The 21,195-nt window shown below is 39.8% G+C and overlaps 1 pseudogene; it reads right to left on the reverse strand.

Moving 5' to 3' along the window:
* Positions 1–9,714: 9,714 nt before the first annotated feature.
* LOC144311811 (large ribosomal subunit protein eL8-like) lies at positions 9,715–10,719 on the reverse strand (annotated as a pseudogene).
* Positions 10,720–21,195: the final 10,476 nt, after the last annotated feature.

The following is a 21,195-nucleotide window of genomic DNA, read 5'->3' on the forward strand; positions in this document are numbered from 1 at the left end:
GCCACCCAGGTGCCCCAGAATATGTACTAACTGAAAAGAAGTTCCTAATTGTAAAAGAATCTTACTAATGTTAAATGATATCAAACTTAGTTATCTATAGAATCTTTTACCTTAAATCTTTTTGGGGGTATATATTTTTCTGTATGTGTTTTCTGTATATTAGTCCATGTAATTGGGGCTAGAAAAAGCTTTGGAGTTCATTTAGTACAGGTCTGTCATTTCAACGAAGAAGAAACTGAGGCAGACGTGATTAGAATATATGTCTAGAACTACAACTCAGATATCCTAGTTCTCAGGACAGAGTCATTTTTTCTACATCACATTTCTAGGCTAGAGTTATAGGAACAGTAAAATGCAGACTCCACTTTCTGTGTCTTGTAAGTGGCAGCCCATTGTTGGTATAAAGCAGTGAGCCTGTTGATGGGGAAAATAAGATTTCCCAAAGCTCCAGAAAGTGGGGCTTTGTGATGATGATAGCCTATTAACTCTGTTGTCCTTGGAAGTACAACAAAGTCCAGGCTGAGACTATGCACTGGATCTGGAACTCAAGATTTGTGTCACACCGTCTGCATATCCCCTACTCAATGCCAGTTATTCATTCCTCTTGTTCAAACAACAAAAAATAAAACCACAGACAGGAGACAATGTGGAAAAAGTCTTGACTGAGAAATGAGAAGCCCATGACCGTCATGCACAACTATTCACTTTCTGAAGAGAGTTGCAGCTGTATTGTGTGTTCTCTGGGGGAGATGCCCTGCTTGAGATGATGGGAACTTGGGTGTGAAAGGGTAGCTGTGGCATTTGTCTCCATTGAGAAGACACAAATTTATTAACTGGAAGAAGCAGCCATGACTCCTTCTAATGTGATATTTCCAACGAAGAGAATGCCTGTGCATGAGGAGTTAAAGCCAGAGTCAGGTGCCTCCTGTAAGAACTGTAGTTCTAATGCCTCTTCTCAAATGTACTCCCTGGGTTACTGAATGCTGGGAGGCAGGATCCTTGGGGGATTTTTGGGGGCTGTGCCATGGGAGGGAGACAAATCCTAGGCCTTTCTCTGCCACATGCTAGCAGAGTGATGTGGGGCACCTGATTGAAGGGGTCCTCACCTGTTACAGTGGGATAGTAGAGCTTTCCTTGTAGGGGTCTTGTGAGGACTAAATGGAATGAAGTATAGAAAAATGCATAATCTAGGGGCATCTGGTGGCTCAGTGGTTGAGCATCTGCCTTTGGCTCAGGTCATGATCCCGGGGTCCTGGGATTGAATCCCAGATCAGGTTCCCTACGAGGAGCCTGCTTCTCCCTCTGCCAATATCTCCGCCTCTCTTTCTGTGTCTCTCATGAATAAATAAACAAAATCTTAAAAAAAAAAAAAAGGAAAAGTGCATAATGCTAGTTACAGAGTAAGTGATCAATAATTATAGTATGAAATACTACACATACAGGAACAGTATATAGATTAATATAGTGAACACCAGGGTACTCACCTCTTAGTATAATTAATGAAACATGGAACCCTGACTGCATTTCTCTGTCTTCCCACCACACTTTGTAGATAACCACAATTCTATGAGTATCTTCGTCTTTTTACTAAAAATGATAGAGAAAATACTTGTTTGGATGCTTTTAAACCTGATAACACAGTCTCTGTATTTTATTCTCTAAATTTATTTTTTGCTTCAAAATTATATCTGTGAGGTTCATACTTGTTGATTTGCAGAGCTCTGGTTTGTTTCATTTTCATAATTTATTCCCTTGATGATGGATATTTAGGTTGTGTGAAGTTTTTTTTCTACTGCAATTAGTGCTACAATCACAGTAGTTTCTGTGTTCCTTTGTTTCTCTCATTTGTGAAATAAAATAAAAACATCTTCTCTGCCTATGTCACATATCTCTTACAACATTTTTATTTTTTTTTTATTTTTATTTTTTTCTTATTTTTTTTTTTCTTACAACATTTTTAAAGAGCACTTTGCAGCTTACACAGTCCCTTTAAGTGGATTACAATTTCCCACAGATGGAGACCAGACTCACACTGGGGTTTTCTGGGTCCCAAACCCAGGCTCATTATAGCCCCTTGTCCTTTGAAAACTCCTTGTAAACTCTAAAGACTTTCACTGATCTGAAATAGCATCATTGTTACATTGATAAAAAGTACCTTCTGCTTATCTTTCAAATAAGATTTCAGATGCCACAGCTGAAGTTTCCCAAACCAAAGTTTTGCAAAACAAATTCGATGTTCAGTTTTTCACCCTGAGGTAAAAAAAATAGTTCGTTGCAATAACCTTGTTATTTGTTGCCTGGTCATTGTGGTTTTGTAGTGAATATCTCTAGAGTCAGGATTTCCGTGGATTTTTTTTTCTTAAAATTTTATTTATTTATTCATGAGAGACACATACAGAAAGAGAGAGAGGCAGAGACACAGGCAGAGGGAGAAGCAGGCTCCCAGAACCTGGGGATCATGCCCTGAACCAAAGGCAGATGCTCAAGCACCGACCCACCCAGGCACCCCTCTGTGTATTTTTTAAAGTTGAGTTTTTTCACCTGTAAAATTAGTATAAGATTTTAATATAAGGATTTGGAATTGATAAATGCTCAAAGAAGAAAAAGTCACTCAGAAACAAACACCATTATCATTTTGGCAAATTTTTTTCAATGTTTCCCCACTTGTTTGTATAGTTGGGCTGTGCTCATGCCCTGGCTTCGTACCCTGTATTTTCCACTTAACATTATAATATAAGCTTTCCCTCTGTGGACTTTTAGTGGCCAAAATTTGCCCAGAAAGGAAGTCTGTGTCTCCAAGGAAGCTCATTCTCAGAAAGGAAAAAATTCTGTTCCTTGCAAGGTTATGGGAAAAATGCGTGTCTGGCGGTTTAGGCTGTCCCTGAGTAACTGTTTATGAAATGTGCAAATAGACTTCTATTTTCTGTCCTAGTTTGGTTTCTCTAAAGATAATAACTGGGGAAAATATTGTAACGTGTGTGTGCTTATCTATGCATTTAGCTGCGTGTGTATGTGTGATTAGATGTTTACATTTTACACACACTCACAGAGACACATCCCTTTAGGGAAGGAGTGGCCAGAGGACAAAGAGTACCACACTACTAATATTTTACGATTTTGAAGAATCAGCTTGACTCTATTTTGACTTTATGTTATGATTTTAATTGCAGGCTTCTTCCAGGAAGGGGGTGAAAGAATTATTAATGACACCTTGTAATCCAAGTTAATTTGTTGTTGGAGGAACTAATTATCCACTCCAGGTGTTCTCCATCAGGGTAACAAGACAACCTGTAACAATCGACTGTTTCGTTTATGATGAAGCTAATTAAAACGAATTAAACAGATTCGAGTTTACAATACAACTAATTACAAGTAATTTAGGTACACTAGACTCATACTATGCATTGAGCAATTATTTTGAAACCAGAATCTAGCTTACTCCGATTCAATAACTATGTTTGTAATATAAGCAGGAATCAAGTCAAGAGATCTGCCGAGGAATAACTTTTAAAAAATAATCCATCACCAACTTTTTAAAAGTTATATCATAGAGTGTTGCCTAATATTTTATTTTATTTTATTTATTTATTTTTTTTCTTCTTACAGGCTCCATGCACCGGGAGCCTGATGTGGGACTCGATCCCGGGTCTCCAGGATCGCGCCCTGGGCCAAAGGCAGGCGCCAAACCGCTGCACCACCCAGGGATCCCTAATATTTTAATTCATAAAGTGTGTAAGGGGATGCATTTCCCCAGGCAAGGTACAACATACAGAGGAGCCAATTAGCTGTGAAGTTATGGAATAGATTATTTTTTGGAAGTGTTGAAATGCTTTTGAGAGTCATGGTGAATACTAGTGAAATATATGTTCCCATTTACCTGAATGCACCAGAGCCTCCTTTTCTGACTCCAGAGTATATGACAGCTTCACCCCATTTGCCACAGAGGATGTGGAAAACATCTCTTGATTCCAGGATGGAATTCTGTGCAGTTGTCTGACAGGCTGGTCCAGCAGGGACTCATTCCCCCTGCCGTGGCCCCTGGGTGACCAGCCCAGCCTGTCCCTGGGTTGTTTTATGAGTGTGAGCTGGGAGGCAAAGCAATCATTACTTTCTGACTCAGAGCTCTTCCTGGTCTGTGACTGGGGTGGTTTGATGAATGAGAAGTAACATTGGGAGTTATTCCATTGAGGTGTCTGTCCTTAGAAAAACCCTAGTTGCAGGAGGCAATGAGAGCTCAAATTAAGTCAGTGGCTGAGAAATGGAAAAAAAAAGGGGAGGGGGGGAAGGAGATGGGAGAGATATATGCTTGTAAAATAGGAAGGATTTGGCAATATTTGGTTGTGGGTTGTATGGATCATGTCTTGTATAGTGCTCCAAATCCTATTGCCCTCTCCTGATTCCAGCCAGAGCCTTGGCTATAAGCTCCTCTTCGGTTTTGAGCAGCTTCATGCATTTTCAACCTGACAACAATCTTGAGCTAGAACTCTGTGTTTCTAGCTTCCTGCCCTGGGGCTTTTATGCCCACCAGGACTTGCTTGGCACTCAGTATTCCTAATGGGAGAATATTGGGGAATTAATGTTGTGTAAGGCTCCCCTGACCAACGAAACTGGGAGCCAACAGACACATGCTTTCTTTCTGTTTTTCTGGTAGGGAGACTGGAGATACGTTTGATAAGGTGACTGAGCACGCAGTAGCCTGTAGTGTTGGCCAACTTCATATCACATCCTTGTAGTTGTCTCCATCCTCTCTTGCTCTACTCTTCTGCTCCTTACTTCTGACCCCTGGAATCTGACTACCAAACAAACCACTTGAATATGAGTCATTGTCTCTAGCTCTGCTTTTGGGATAACCTAGGTAAGATAGGTTAGGCTTGTGGACATGAGAGGATGGTGGACTTGTCAAGAGGAATGGAAAACATGGATAGGAATGGGACTCTGGTCACAGAAAACCCAGTTAGCATTTCAATGATATTGCTAACCAGAGCTTTCCTGAGATTAGAACTCCTAACTTTAGCTTCTGATACATGCAATGATGATTCTTTGGTTGCTTTTATTTCTCCAGGGGTAGCAGTATGTATTAGTTATCTATCACTGCAGAACAAGTCATGCAAACACTTGGAAGCTTAACACAACAAACACTTAGGATCTCACACATTTTGTGAGAGTCAGGAATTTGGACTTGCATAGCTGGTTCAGAGTCACTCATTAGATTACAGTCAAATTGTTGGCTGGGGCTGCTGTATATACAAAGTTGACTGGGAGAGTCTGCTTCCAGCTAAAGTCGTGTGGCTGTTCTCAGAGACTTCATGTTCTCCGAGACTTCATTTCATCACTACATGGACCTCTCCATGGGGTTCTTCACAACGTGGCTTCCCACAGAGCGAGTGTGCTTCAGAAAGAGATGTATTGGGAAGGAGAGAACACCCAAGACAGAAGCCGTAGTTTCTCATTCAGCTTGGAAATGATATACCATCACTTTTGTTAAGTGCTGTGGGTCTCATGGACATCCTTGGTACAATCTGGTAGGGGGAATACACAGGGGTATGATTACTGGGAAGTGGGGATCCTTGCGGATCACCTTGGAGCATGAAACCACAAGTATTCATTTCTTTCTTTTGAAGAAATATTTTTTTGTATAAGTAAAATATGCATGTATTAAACGTGAAAATCAAACACTGCCAAAAGATTTAAATGAAGAGCAAAATTCTTTCTATTGTCCTACTCCCAGGTCCAGTCCTCATAGATAATCACTGGTAGCTATTTGTTTTTTTCTCCTAGCATTTAACAACTATTTTTTTTTTTTTAGAACAACTATATTTAAATTGTCAGCAATTGTGATCACTTACACAACTCCCACCTCCATTACCCTTCTACAAAGGTGTTATGTAATTATTTTTAATTCTTCTACTGGTTGCCTTAGTAGTATAAGGCATGTACTTGAACATCTGTCTTTGATCCATCACATATAAACATTATCTCTGGACTTCACTATATTAAGGTGAGAGACTTAGTTATACTTCCCCTCACTTCTGACTTCTGTCAGCTATGTCATTCCTTAGAGAATCCTTGGAGGTTAGTAATATTTACATTCTGGTCTGTAGGTATCCTTGCTTTTATTGCATTTGGGAAACAGTTGTTCAAATCTCTAGCAAGATGACATTGCTGAAGCCAGCCCTCCGTATATTCAAGGAGAAGTGGCACATTTAGTTCTGACCTTGCTGGCAGCCTAACTCTTCACAGAGGAAACCTATTATCTGTTTTACAATGGAAAAATGTTAGCCTAGACTCCTTTCCTTAAAAGGAGCTGGGTATCTGTGTCTTTGAAGATCACATGATTTAACCACCATTTTACTAAGAATAGCAACTATTTATTAGGCACTGCCTATATGCCAGGGGCATATATTATCTCTTTCTTTCAAACAACTTTGAAAAGAAGTTACTATATTTTATAGACAAACAGGCTCAGCAAGTTAAGATAACTTCTCTAAAGTCACCTAGTCAGTAAATTCAAAATTAGGATTTGAACCTATGACTACTGGAGGCTCCAAGCCATTGTGTCTGAAGGGCTTCTCTCTGTGGCTTTTTTTTCCTCAAAGATTTTATTTATTTATTCATGAAAGACACGGAGAGAGAGGCAGAGACATAGGCAGAGGGAGAAGCAGGATCCCCACAGGGAGCCTGAGGTGGGACTGGCTCCCCAGACCCAGGATCACACTCTGAGCTGAGGCAAATGTTCAGCTCCTGAGCCACCCAGGTGTCCCTCTCTGTGGCTTGATGAAAGATGAATAAATACAGTGTTTCCAGAAAGCTCAATTTTTTCTTAACTGTTTTCTCAATTATGCAAAAGAGTATTTTCAAAAGTAGCATTTGGCATAATTCTCATCTTCCCTCATGTACAATACTATTTTAAGAAGTCAAGGCTTGTTTATTGGGAGAAAGCTGGTATAGAATTTTGAAGGACTCTCTTGCAAGTGATGGATTTTTATAATCTTGTGGAGAGAAATGGGCAAATTTTTGTTTCGTTTGTTTTTTTAAAATGAGGCTGAAGTTTGAGTATATCCCCAGGGAAAGGGGACCATATTCGATGAAGTAGGGTAAATTAGTGCCTGAGTGTTACTTAAAAGTGAGACTTAGACTTTGGGTAGCGAAAGATCTTTATTCAGATCTGCAGGGATTAATCATTTACTATAATGTGTGTAGGATACTGGCCAACAAGTTCTTCCAAAACATAGGATTTGGGAAAAATGAGCAACCTACTTATCCGTCGAAATTCTTATTTTGGACAGACATCTCAGTATTCTGTGTGCTAGCAAAACAAACAAAATCACACATACACAAAACCAAATAAAAAAGGGGTGGGAGGTACAAATAAAAGGCAGAATAAATATGATACACACATTAAATGTTGTGTCCCTGTAGAGAGCAAAATGGAGTCTCTCTTGTCAAGCAAACAGCTAAGTACTGCAGCTAGGAGATATGGCTGGGATCAGGGTCAGCAGACACCCCAGAACTGATAAGGAGCAGAACCTGAGGAAGTCTGCAGGGGCCCGAGACCTGTTAAATCCCTTTAAAAAGGGGAGGATTTTGGCAGCAAATTATCACACACTCTTCAGACCTGAACCCTCTATGTCTGACCACTTAAAAAAGGCAGCTGCTGCCGAAGGCTCTCCCGATGGATCTCCGACCAGAACCGAGATCCTTCCCTGCATGAACAGAAGCAGTGGGTGCCGAGGGCTGCCCCGGACCAGACCCAGGCCTGACCTCGGCTGTGTGCCCCCACCCTGACTTCACTTTGGCTCCTTATCTTCCTGCCCCCTTCTGCGATCTTGCTTGTGGTGTGGCTTGTCTTCTGTCCTGCTCTGTGGGCTGTGTAAGAAGCCAACTTTAATCACATGGTGAAATGTCACCGAGTTTGGGATCCCGAACCTGCTTCATAATTGTGATTTAACTTTGCTTTACGATTGAATAAAGCTGACGTTGTGGAAACATCCAGCTCGCAGGTGCACCTTCACAGCCTGCTCAGGGCAGCCTGCACCCAACTGCCACTCTGACCGGCGGCTGGGGGCTCTCTCACAGCACGTGGGCCCGTGCAATGACAGCAACATATGCCCTACCGGGAACAATTTGACTTTACTCTGCATTTTGTTACGGGCTGTAGTGAATGAGCCTATTCCTCCAGAATTCTCCCACCAGCTCCCATTTCCGAAGCTCTCTATTGCCGATTTGCTTTGAACTCCCCCTACCGGCAGATCCACAAAATTTCTCCAGTTACTGTGGATTTCACCATTGCCCAAATCACATGATGTTTGCTAAATCCTGAAAAAACGCTTTCTTTAATTTGTTATGCTGTCCGGATGGCCAGAAGGTGAAAAGGAAGAACGTAATTATATCTACAACCTACAGGAAACCCTCCATAGATGGTGACTTCCAGTATATGGGTTCATTCCATAATTGCTCAGAATAACAATGCCCTCGACAGCCGACCAAATGAAAATGCATACCCAGCAGAGCTGTAATTTTTTAGTTCTAATTAACCAATTTTGTCTCCTTTAATGTAAATAACCTCTCTTCCTACTTTGAGATTTTGCTATTTAAGATTTACTCAGTACAGATTTTAAAGTAGATTAAAAAACAAATCTTTTCAAATTTATTTCAAAGATAAATGCGTCCAAGTCTTTTCATCAGATACTACTCAGTAGATCCATGTGTGCCTGAGGCATTATCAGTGATGTGTGGGAGTTGGTAGTTGCCTCCCCCCCCCCCCATATTCTATTTTCTATTCTCTTTTCCCTCTCTAACTGTTTGAGTAGATGGTGGTGGGTGGGTTTGCAGACAGCCGCTCTCTACTTCCCCAGGACTGGATGCAGAGAAGGTGAATTTTCTCTCTACAGAATCCCCTTATTTACAAAGTGCATGGCCTCTTCTTTTCAGGCAGAGAAAACAGGGAAAAAATAACAGAACATAGCCAAGATCCTTTATAATTATTTATCAGTGGATATATGTAAGATAATAAGAAATAGGGATATTCATTTATATGCCAAGTTCCTGACACAAAACTCCTAAAACCCTTGTAGATTAGGGTGCTATGAGAATCTTTTCTTCCAACACTTAGTCTTAGACCCCAGTTATTGATGCAGAGCTCCTAAATTCCTTGGAATTTCCTAGGTGAGTGCAGTGTCTTTTGTTCTAATGTGGGGATGGGTCACCAGAAAGACCAAAACATGATTAGAAGCTTGGGATTTTCAGCCCCACCTTCCATTCATAAGAGAGGGAAGAAAAGCTGGAAATGGAGTTACTAGATGCTCAAGCTGACCTACTAAACCTCTGTAGAAATCCCAATAGTGTGGGGGTTGAGTACCTTCCAGGTGGGTGAACACACCCATGAATTGGGAAGATGGTGCACCCCAACTGTACAGGGACAGAGGCTCCTGTGCTTAGGACCCTGTCAGTTCTCACCCATTGTACATCTATTTTTTTTTTGAAAGAGAATTTTTTTAAAAGTTTTCATTCATTTATTCATGAGAGACATAGAGAGAGAGGCAGAGACATAGGCAGAGGGAGAAGCAGGCTCCCCACAGGGAGCCCGATGTGGGACTCGATTCCAGGACCCCAGGATCACCACCCAAGCCAAAGGCAGGAACTGCTGAACCACCCAGGTGCCCCTGAAAGATGATTTTTTATTACTTTTATGTACAGAAAATTCAACAGTGTCACTCAGCCCAGTTTGGTGGCCAATTCTTTAGCTTTTGCCTTTTCCAGCTTAGCGATGGGAGCCACCGACTTGGGATCCAGGATGTTGCCTCCCCAGTGGCAGCAGATCTCATCATGTCATTGTCATTGGTCCTGATGGCTTCTGCCAGTTTTGCCAGAGCTCCTCAGTCTTCCGTGTTAACCTGTGTGAAGGCGACAGTGGTACACGTCTTTCTGTGGACCAGATGCCCCATCCTGACCTTCCCCCCTTGATAATGCAGCAGGGAACCCCCATATTCTGACACAGGGCAGGCAGGAGGACAACCAACTCAATAGGATCCACATCATGTGCCATCGCTACCAGCTGAGACTTCTTGTTTTCCATCAAGGTGATGACAGTATTAACTCCAGCTCGAAGGCCAGATGGCCTCTTAGTGGGGACATCCTCTTTGCCCCCAGCTTTCTTCTTAGCCCTGGGCCAACAATCTCTGCTTCTTCTCTTGCTTTGTCTCTGGTCTGTACTTGTGGGCCAGTTTAAGCAGTTGAGTAGCTGTTTGGCGGTCCAAGGTATGGGTGAACTGGTTAAACAAGGGAGACACTTTTATTATTTTTTATTTATTAAAAACAAAGATTATTTATTTATTCATGAGAGACACACAGAGAGGCAGAGACATAGGCAGAGGGTAAAACAGACTCCCAGGGGGAGCTGGATGTGGGACTTGATCCCAAGACCCCAGGATCACGACCTGAGCCAAAGGCAGACGCTCAACCATTGAGCCACCCAGATGTCCCTTGTGGGAGGCACTTTTAGATTTTTATAGAGAATAGCCCTTTGCCCCTGCAGCCCGATGTAGTGGAGCTATTTGACAAAGCAGGTGAGGTCCTTTAGGGCTGGACCTCCTGTCCGATACCAAAATTCTTGGGCCTTTTCTCGAACATGAGACTGACCATCTTCTTGGCCTCCTGCTTCTTCACAGCAACAGGGGCCGGGGCCACCTTCTTACCCTTTGCCTTCTTTCCTTTGGGCATCTTGGGAGAGAGCCTACATTACCTCTTCATAAGGCCGTTCACTTGCATCCTTTATGACGTACTTTATCATATAACAAACTGGTAAATGTATTACCCTGAGTTCTGTGAACTGTTGTAGCAAATGACTGAATCCACAGTGGAACCTCTGCTTTGAAATCAAGTCAGACAAAAATTGTGAGTAACCCAGGGACCTACTAATTGGGATAGGCATCTGAAGTAACGGACAATCCTGTGAGACTCAGCCCTGAAAGCCATGAGGTTTGGGCTAACTCCGATTAATGTCAGAATAGAATTGAATTATAGGACACCCTGCCGATGTTGTGGAATTGCTTGATGAGTGGAACACCCACACAGCTGGTGTCAGAAGCGTCGAGTGTGTAGGAGTAAAGGTGAGTAACAGAAACATAGGAGTGTGGCTTTCTGACACCATAAGTGATTGTTCTCTTCTACTTGATGTTTTCTGCAGAGTTTGAATATTAAATGAGATGTTTCCTTTGGAAGAAGTGCTTATAAGGTGTGTTGAATATCATCGTCCCCATCTTACCCTTTCTCAAGCACTATGATACCTTCCTTGCATTTCTGTTTTCTACATAATAAAATGCACAGATAAATAAAGATCATCGGAAACTTTCACCCCAGAATACAGATGACCAAAGAGCCTTGTTTCACAAAAAAATGACTGTGGTTTAAAATCTTGGTTAGAACTCTTGCTTTCTTCTTTTCTTCTTTTTAGTAAAATTGAGACTTTGGCTTCAAGAAAGACAAGAAGCAAATAATTAAACCCAAATGAGAACTCGCCCAAGAAAATGTCTATTTATTATTTTGAAGCAGGCTCAAATATAAAAATAAAAATCAGCCAACATGCTAACTTTAGTGTTGTCCTTCTGCTTAGCAAGATAAAGTGTACTCATGGCAAATTCTTAAAAAACAGTGGCCTCAAGAAAACCTTTTTCATGAAGAAGGAATTTTCCCAGAGGCAGGGAAGCAATCTTAGTCTGGAATCAAAAAACATTATCATAAAACAGACTCCCCTCTGTTTTCACAGAAATTGATGATTATCAAAAGAATTTTAGAATTACTAAGAAAAACTTTGGGCCAATAGACTGAAGATGGAGACAAGGCAGATGCTTAACTAAATTCCTTTACATGGGTCATTTGGAGGTTGGGAAGAATTGATTTGTTACATTTGTCTTTAAACTCTCCCTCTTCCTCCTTCTCACATTGCCTTAAATTTTGTCCTTGCATCTTCTGTGGCTGTTAAGAATGAATGAGCTTGGTTGATAATTAGACTAAATGACTCTTTGGGAGTCATTAATCAACAATGCCAGGTTTCTTAGAGGAAGGACTCAACTCAAAAGGACTTTTTGGAATTCTCTGAAAGACAGGCTCTTAAGTCTGTTGAAGGTGATTGAAGAGGAAATCCTAGCCATTCGAAATGCTTCAATGTTCTATGTAAAAAATGTGAAGAACTGCGTGGAAGGGATAGGATTAGTGGGACAAAGTAAAGTACACGTCTCCTTTTCCTGCTCAGCGAATGTAAAGCAGATCTCTTATTTTTCTGTTCTGCATCCATGTTTTGGGGCAATTACTCTTCCTCTGCTCTATGTCATTCTATGTCATGCAGCTGTAGATCATGACACCTCAGCCATGACCATGGGGCACACAGGCGCTAGGTGGTAGGTACCTGATGCAAGCTAAGCCAATCACCATCTTCTCCTGGGAGTTGAAACTTTAGGGGAGATATCATATGATTTTTATGATATTAGATGGTTTGGAGATGGGTCATCTGCTGGCTGGAGCCCAAGTAGCTGTCCCTGAATTAATGTTCCTCAGGTACCCAGAGTGACCCTGTTTCCTGCCCTGGTATCTGTGGTGTTTGGTTCTTCATTCACAATGTGAAGAATTAGCAAGGCTTAGAATATTTTTTAAAAAAGATTTTATTTATTTATTCCTGAGAGACACACACACAGAGGCAGAGACATAGGCAGAGGGAGAAGCAGGCTCCCTGTTGGGGGGCCCAAAGTGGGACTCGATCCCAGGACCCTGGGATCATGACCAGAGCCAAGGGCAAATACTCAACCACTGAGCCACCCAGGCACCCCAGCTTAGAATATTTTCAATAAACTCCTCTTTGTAGCTTAATATAGCAGGGTCGATTTCCATTGTTTACCATTAAAAAAACCCCAATTGATACTTTCAGGTATAACAGCAATTCCTGAATTAGAAATTAAAATTAAATTTAGTGCCTGTATAGTATTATGGCTACACTGTCAGTAGCTAATCTGCACACCTAGGCCAGCATTCCACTGTCATCAGCTTCTAGGTTGTGTGGTCCTTACAGCTCCACCAGAGTTTATCTAGTAAGACCAGAGAAGCTAGTGAGATAGCCAGGGGTAGTGCCTTGCTTCCCAGGGTGTTCTGGGGAACATTACATAACATTGAGAAACTCTAAACAAACAAATCAACATTGCATAGCCAAATAAGGTGGAGAAACAGCTCACCTTGTGCCTGCTTTACAGAGATTTGCATTGCTCACAAATATAGTAGAGGCTCTGCTGAGTTGAATGGGAAAGCAAACTGTTTAACTTTGTCTAACCCAGCATTTTCCAGATTTGCTTGAGTATAAAATCTTTTTCCCACAGAATGTCTATTAATATCTCTTGAAATAAGGATTTTGTGAGACCTTTTATACAGGTATAGAGCAGTTAGAAAAACTGGGGTTTTAGGGGTGCCTGGGTGGATCAGTTAAGCATCTGACTCTTGATTTTGGCTCAGGTCATGATCTCAGGGTTGTGATATAGAGTCCCACATTGGGCTTCATGCTGGGCATGGAAACTGCTTCAGATTCTCTCTCTCCCTCTGCCCCCCTCCACCCCTGTTCTCTCTCTCTAAAAAGGAAAAGAAAAACTAGGGTTTAGGTATTTAAGCATCTATTTGGTAGGTTGCTGACAGATGAAGTTTTACTTTATTGCCATATGTCCTAACTCAGTATTTCATCTTCAATCATCTGAATTTTTAAATGATGATTTAGAATATTTTACTTGTTTGATCATTGCAATGGGTATTTAATACAATGGTTGTTATGATTTCAGATGGCCAAACACGAATACCTTCTTTCCTCAAGGAAATAGATAAATCCTTTCTAAGATCACTAGACAAAAGGAAACAAGTTCCAATTTTATTAATTCGTACAGGTATTTACAGCTCTGGACTTTCATTATGGTAGGAATGGCAGCCCCCTCACAATAAAGAATTGTCTAGCTCCAAATATTAATAGTGGTGCTGAGGTGAGAAGCCTGAGGAATACAAGTGCTCCTTGAGAAGAAGCAGTTTCATTTCAAACTTAGTTCAAGATCGAAAGAGTGCTTTTTAAGGCATTACCATATTCCCAGACCATTAGGGTCAATGACCTACTCCCCACATGCTTTGTGGCATTCTGTTTGACAACTTAAGTTTAGACTTTGTCATTAACTGACACTTGACCTGTGCAAGTCACATGGGGCCTCAGTTTCTTTTCCTGGAAAACAAATAGATGGGATGATTGAGAGGTTTTTGGTGACATTTATGATTCATGAAGAGCAGTTCTGAATCTTAAACACTGGTAATGTAAGATAGATGACATTGGGCTTAGGCTTTGTGGACATTTAACCGTGTAGAGAAGATCTGAGTCCCAAGATGTTGCCTCCCCGTGCCTGGACATATCTGGTACAGCCATGTAGTGCTCATGAGCCAAAGGATGAATGGCTCATTGTATTTCCTAGCGAGTCTTATTGATGCCTATTGTTCCACTCAACCCTTAAATGAAAGAAAGCTCAGATTTCAGCTTACTCCTCAAACTACACCCATCTTTTGGCCATCTCTTTCTCTTTTACTTCACTCAGTTCTCATGTCTACGTTATCATAAATCTCCATCTCAAATCCTCATCTTTCTCATGAGTACTGATTTCCAGCAGTCTTTTAGGCACCTCACATGGATGGCAATCATAATGGAGGTGATAATAGTAATAATAATGAAGATAGCTAACACTATTCCTCTTGTTATGATCCAGGCATTGTGCATGGCTCTTTATTTTTATTAGTTTATTTAACCGTCAGAGGTACTCAGAGGTTAAGCAACTTGTTCAAGATCAAACAATTAGTTTATATTAGATCTGGGAGGCAAAACTGTTAATGTTCAAAATTCCATGTGTCCCTAATGGATTGCTTAGCTTCTTTCTTACACAGCTTATCTTGCTGGGTTCCCTGAAATGATAGATGCCATCCACTAGGCTAGAGCTCTTAAATCCTTCACTCATCTCATATTTACGACTGATCAGTTTCCAAGAATTTAATGTCAAATCCGTCTTCTCTTTATCCATCACTCCTACTGCCATTGCTTCTACTGCAGATCTTCATCACTTCATCACTCCCCATCTGACAATCACTCCTGAACAAAATGACCTGCTTTGAAATTCTTCCTCTCTAGTATTCATTCTGCTACCTTATTTTTTCTTATATAAGAGTCCTTACTCTGGCATTCAATACCCCCATGATGGAGGCCCAACTGTGACATCAAAGTGGTTTTCATTATTTCATATCATATACATCCTAAGCTTCTTGATGGTAGGGTCTATATCTTCTCATTCTTTAAAAAAAAATTTTTTTTTTTTTACTTTTTAAAAAATATTTTATTTGAGAGAAAGAGAGAGAGAGAGAGAGAGAGCATAAGCAGGGGGAGCAGCAGAGGGAGAGGGGGAAGTAGGCTTTCGGCTGAACAAGGGAGTCCAATGAGGGGCTGGATCACAGGACCCCAGGATCATGACCTGAGCCAAATGCAGATGCTTAACCAAATGAGCCACCCAGGCGCCCCTATCTTCTCATTCCTAATTGTAACACCAGGCCATATTTATCTTGGTTGAGAAAAGCTAGCTTACCTCTTCCTTGCATTTTTCAGAGCAACACACAGACTCTTTATTTAGAGGACATAGACAGGCTTCTTGTGGTACTCAGAATAGATCTGCATTTCTTTCTTTATTCATGTTTCTTCACCCTGGAATGTCCATTCTCCGTCCCTACCAGTTCTCTGATTACCAAATACTTTTAGAGCTTAGATTTGAGATTTTTTTTTCATTTAACTTTCTCTAATAGACCTTCCTCAAGTCAGAAGTATTTATTCCTTCTGTGATCCCAAAGAATAATTTAACATCTTTACTCATATATATTGTAAGCTTCTCAGGCAGGGACACTGTAACTTACTCATTTTTGCATTTTTCTGAGCTATCATCCCTTATGGGTTGATATGTATGTAACAACTTACATATAGAAAGGGCTCAGTAAATGTTTGACAATAGAATTGTATCTCTTTATAACTGGTTAATGTAAAGTATATATGTAGTACAAGGAAGTACATTTGCACAGTGCTAAATTTTTCATTTCAGTAACAATTCATGGATATATGTACAAGGTTATTAATTATGATGTGATTTCTAATACTAAAATATTGAGAAAAAAAGAATTGTATCTCTTGAAGTTCCTTTTAGTTCTCTGATTCTAAAATTATCATTCATTATTTATTTCTTTGAATAAAGAAAGAATTGCTTTGGGATAAATATTTCTCCCTGTGGGTATAAATATGTTAGGGTTAATGTACAAACTAAAAGTACACAAGGAGTTTAATCACAGTATAATTAAGACCTAGGGTTTTATGGAAATGCCAGTGAATTTTTCCACAAAAGGATAATGAGCTTCTTTCTTATGAAAACAATATGATCTGTGGGACATTTCTTTTAAAAGAAGTGAGAATTGTGCATATGGTCAGCTTCATTAACATTAAAGATCTTTTTGTCTTTATTTTCTGTTATAAAAGTAACCTAGAAAAGATACTGATTAAGCATAAAATCAGGGCTCAAGATATCTCATGTATTTATTTTAGTTTCTTTGTATTAGTAACTACAATACTTAGCAAACAAAAAGTAGTGCAAACCAATATCCAGGTCTCTTTTCCTTCTTGGGAACACAGGACTATAATTCCCAGCTTGCTTGGATCTAAGCAGAGCCATGTGACGGTTCTGGCCAAGAAAATTTGAACAGAAGTGATGTGTGACAGTGGAAAAGCCAACATGTTTCTTCCATTCTCTTCCCCTGCCTTAGCAATCATAGAGAAGACTGTGTGCTGAAATCACAGAAAGGCAGTGTTAAAGCAGCCTTAATTGTTTGTTGTTTTTTTTGGCAAGTAATTATTTTATGTATTTGCCAGCAACTTAAAGCAGACATGAATGAACAGGAATACCTGGAGGATGGTCCTGATTGAAAAACATTTCAACATAGCCAGAGTCCAGTTAGAATACTATGGTACCATATTATATAAATAACTGTTCCATTTATTTTATTTTAATAATAAAGTTTTTTTCTTTCTTATATGTGAGTGAACCCATATTTTGCTTTAGAATTAATAATCACAGTAGAATAAGCAGTGGTTTATTTTTCTAATCAAGTGACCAACTTGCTGAATATTAGAGGCTCAACAAATGTTGCATCTTACTATTTTCATTGAACAACAAGAGTTCCTATTTTGATTATTCCTGGTAAATAGTAATTTTATTTCTCCACTGGTTTCCATTTGCCAAGTGGTTTAGGTGACAGAGTTTAACATGGTGGTTTTTACTTTCAGGGGTTTCTATCAGATGAATCTTCATTTCCAGAGCAATAATTGTTGGCAATCTTTTCTTTGAAGCCCACCCATCAGGACTTCTTTATCATGGTTGGGCAAGAGTCCTGCTTTGGCTGCCAGGTCTTCATTCAGCTGAATATGATATTCCTGAACTCTCATGGATATTCTTTGCGTCATTAAAAAATAATATACATATATTTAATAATTTATTTATTTTGGGGGGGAGGGGCAGAGGGAGAGGGATATAGAATCTCAAGATACTCCCCACTGAGCATAGAGCCTGATGTGGGGCTCCCTGAGATCATGATCTGAGTTAAAACCCAAAGCCAGATGCTCAACCAACTGAGCCACCTGGGTGTCCCTTATTTAAAAATATTTTTATAAGCTACTTTCTGAACAGGTAGGTCCCATCAGGTTTTACTTCGTTGGTTATGTGGTCTGCAACACAGTGCAAAAAGGAGGTTTCTGTAAATTTATTGTAGGTTCCAAGATTTTCCTTATACTCTTTGATCAGATCCTGGTATTCATGCAGCCATATTCTTTTGGTACATTTATTAGTTACCCTTTCTGATGCATGAATTTCCATTCTGCTCTGGAAAAGCAACTGTTCATCCTTTGCTTAAATGTATCCAGTGAGGCCTGATTTCTTAAGCATAGGCTTTCCCATCCAATACCAGTGTAAGGTGCGGAAGCTGTACTGTCATTCGAGTCTGGGGGTGGAAGTTTGGGGTTAGGGCAGGCACCTGGCTACTGGATGGTGGAGAAACTAAAGCAACCTGAATTGTTGAGTCTCAATGGGGGGCAGCAGCCCTAGAGAGTTGCCAGGACCTATAGTTGCCTTTGCTTGAGTGTGAAGTAACTTTCATCTGGTTAAGCCAGTGATATTTTGGATTAACCTGTCAGTGAAGAATTATTTGGCCTAATCTGATTTATACAGTGGCATTGGAAATTACAGTCATTAGAGTTAAAAGAAGAAAGTCAGTAATAACAGTAGCTAACCCTTATTGGGCACTCACTCTCTGGGCATTGTCCCATGTGTGGGAATGAATTATCTTATTCAACCCCTGTAATAAACCACTTAACAGATGAGGAGACTGAGACATAGAGAAATTTAATAACTCACCTAGGGTCACAGAATTCATAAGATGTAGAGCTGGGATTCAAACCTACATTTGATCTAATACCAAGGCTCATGTACTTCCTGCATATACTCTAGAGTCATTTGGTTTATTCACATATTTGTACCTTTCTAAGTACAAGCAAAAATAGAACTGTGTTCTAAGGTGTCAAGTGTAATATTTTTTTAAAAGGAGCATGGGTAGAGTTTGTCTTCTGGGAAATTTCTTGGGATTTATAGAAACTTTATTTCCTTTGGGGCAAAAGAGAAAATTTCTGGTTCATGTGACCTACTTTGTTTTTAAAGTACCCATAAGTTGGGCACAGAGTAGGATTAGAGCAAAGTCCTTGTAGGATTCGGGAATGATGATGTGATTAATATGTCTTGATTTAACAGTGTGATGACAGCATACAATAATTAGCAACTTAATAAGTTAAATTTCATTAATATGTCTTTTGGGAAGGACTCTTTGTCAGATTAAGTAAGAATCTGTGTTTGATTGCCTATGAAGTCTTGAACTGAGCCTGGCTCTCCGCAATGAGGATCAAATCCCAAAGTCCTGGCTCCACTCATCCGTCATTTCTCTGACTCCTTAGGGAAACATGACTTTAATGAAGACAAATTCTATTACTTTAAACATTTATTCTTGGCAATAAAAATCCAACCAGGACCCTAAGTAATGAACTGAAATGTGATTATACCCTATTAAAGGTATTAGTTAGTATTGGTTGCTTTGGGGATGTCTTATAATACTTTTTTGGGGTGGTAGAAATATAAGAAATACTGATTCTTCAGGGCTCCCTGAAAAATCTGGGAGTCTGCAGGCAAGAAAAATACAAGATGACCTCAGACATTTTGTTGGGCCAAAAAGTAAGGGAAGTACTCAAAGATTAATGGGTGTGTGTCAAAGGAATATTCAAGTCAGCTTGAAAGAACTCCTGTGACCAGCACTGGGGAACTATTTAAACACTAAAGAATATTGATGGTTATTGACAACGGGAAGGAGAGACTTTTCTAGTCACTTCAGGGGAGCAAAGTGCTCAAAGCAGTGTGTGCAGGTTAAGGACTTGATCTAGGTTTGAATCCTGACTCCATTATCTTTTTTTTTTTTTTTTAAGATTTATTTATTTATTTGAGAAAGAGAGAGAAAGAGAGAGAAAGAGAGAGAAATCCAAGCAGATTTGCTGAGCATGGAACCTGATGCCCGACCCTGAGACCATGACCTGCGCCAAAACCAAGAGTCAGATGCTTAACTAACTTCCCACCCAAGTGTTCTTCCATTATCTTTTGCTGTTAAGGTCTTAAACCTTTCCATGCCTCAGTAAATGGGAATTCTGTGCCTGTAAATGGGAATAATAATAATAATAATAATAATACCTACCTCAGAGGAGTGATAAAAGGATTAACTGAAATAAAATATGTAAGTAAAGTGTTTAAAATAGTCCCTGGCACATAGCATGTGCTGAATACATGCTATGTGTTATTATTATTGTGTTACTATTGTCTGTAATACTATATCAGCTTTGGGATTTTTGTTGTTGTTGTTATCACAAATGGTTTTACTCTTTTCCCAGCTTTATTGAGAGATATAACTGCTACGTAACATTATGTAAGTTCAAGGCATACAACATATTGACACATATATTGTGAAATGATTGCCACAGTAGTGTTAACTAACACCACCATGACCTCTCATAATTGCCATTTTCCTTTTTGTGGTATAAGATCTACTCTCTTAACAACTTTCAAGTATATAATATAGTAGAATTAACTATAATACCATGCTGTATGTTCGGTCCTCAGAACTTATTTATTTAATTTAATTTAAATTTTATTTTTTTAAAGATTTTATTTATTTATTCGAGAGAAAGAGAGAATGAGAGAGAGAGAGAGAGAGAGACAGAGAGAGAGGCAGAGACATAGGCAGAGGCAGAAGCAGGCTCCATGCAGGGAGCCCGATGTGGGACTCGATCCTGGGACTCTGGGATCATGCCCTGAGCTGAGGGCAGATGTTCAACCACTGAGTCACCCAGGTGCCCCAAATTCGTTCATTTTATAATTGGAATTTTGTACCCTTTGACCAACATTTTCCCATTTCCCCCAACCCTCCAGGCCCTGGCAGCTGCTACCATTCTACTCTTCCCTTGTAGTGTCCTTAACTAGCTTTGGTATCAGGTAGTGCTGGCCTTATAAAATGTGTTTGGGAGTGTTCTCTTCTCTTCAGACTTTTGGGAAGAGTTTGAGAAGGATTGTTATTAATTCTTCTTTAAATGTTTGGTAGAATTCACCAGGGAAACCATCTGGTCTTATTCTTATCTTTGTTGGGAGATTTCTGATTACTGAATCAATCTCCTTACTTGTAATTAATCTGTCAAATTTTCTATTTCTTCATAATTCAGTCTGCGTAGGCTGTATATGTTTCTAGGAAATTATTCATTTCTTTTAGGTTATCCAATTTGTGAACATATAATTGTTTATAGTAGTCTTTTATGATCCTATGTATATTTGTCATAGCAGATGTCATGTCTCCTTTTCCTTTTTTGATTTAATTTTTTTGAGTCTTCTCTCTTTTTTTCTTACTTAGTCTGTCTAAAGGTTTGTCGATTTTGTTTGTCTTTTCAAAAAACCAGCCCTTTGTTTCATCTTTTCTATTGCTTTTCTGGTCTCTTCTTTCATTCTTTCTGCTCTGATCTTTGTTATTTCCTTTCTT

The sequence above is a fragment of the Canis aureus genome, chromosome 4, assembly GCF_053574225.1.
Source record: "Canis aureus isolate CA01 chromosome 4, VMU_Caureus_v.1.0, whole genome shotgun sequence".
Lineage (NCBI taxonomy): Eukaryota > Metazoa > Chordata > Mammalia > Carnivora > Canidae > Canis > Canis aureus.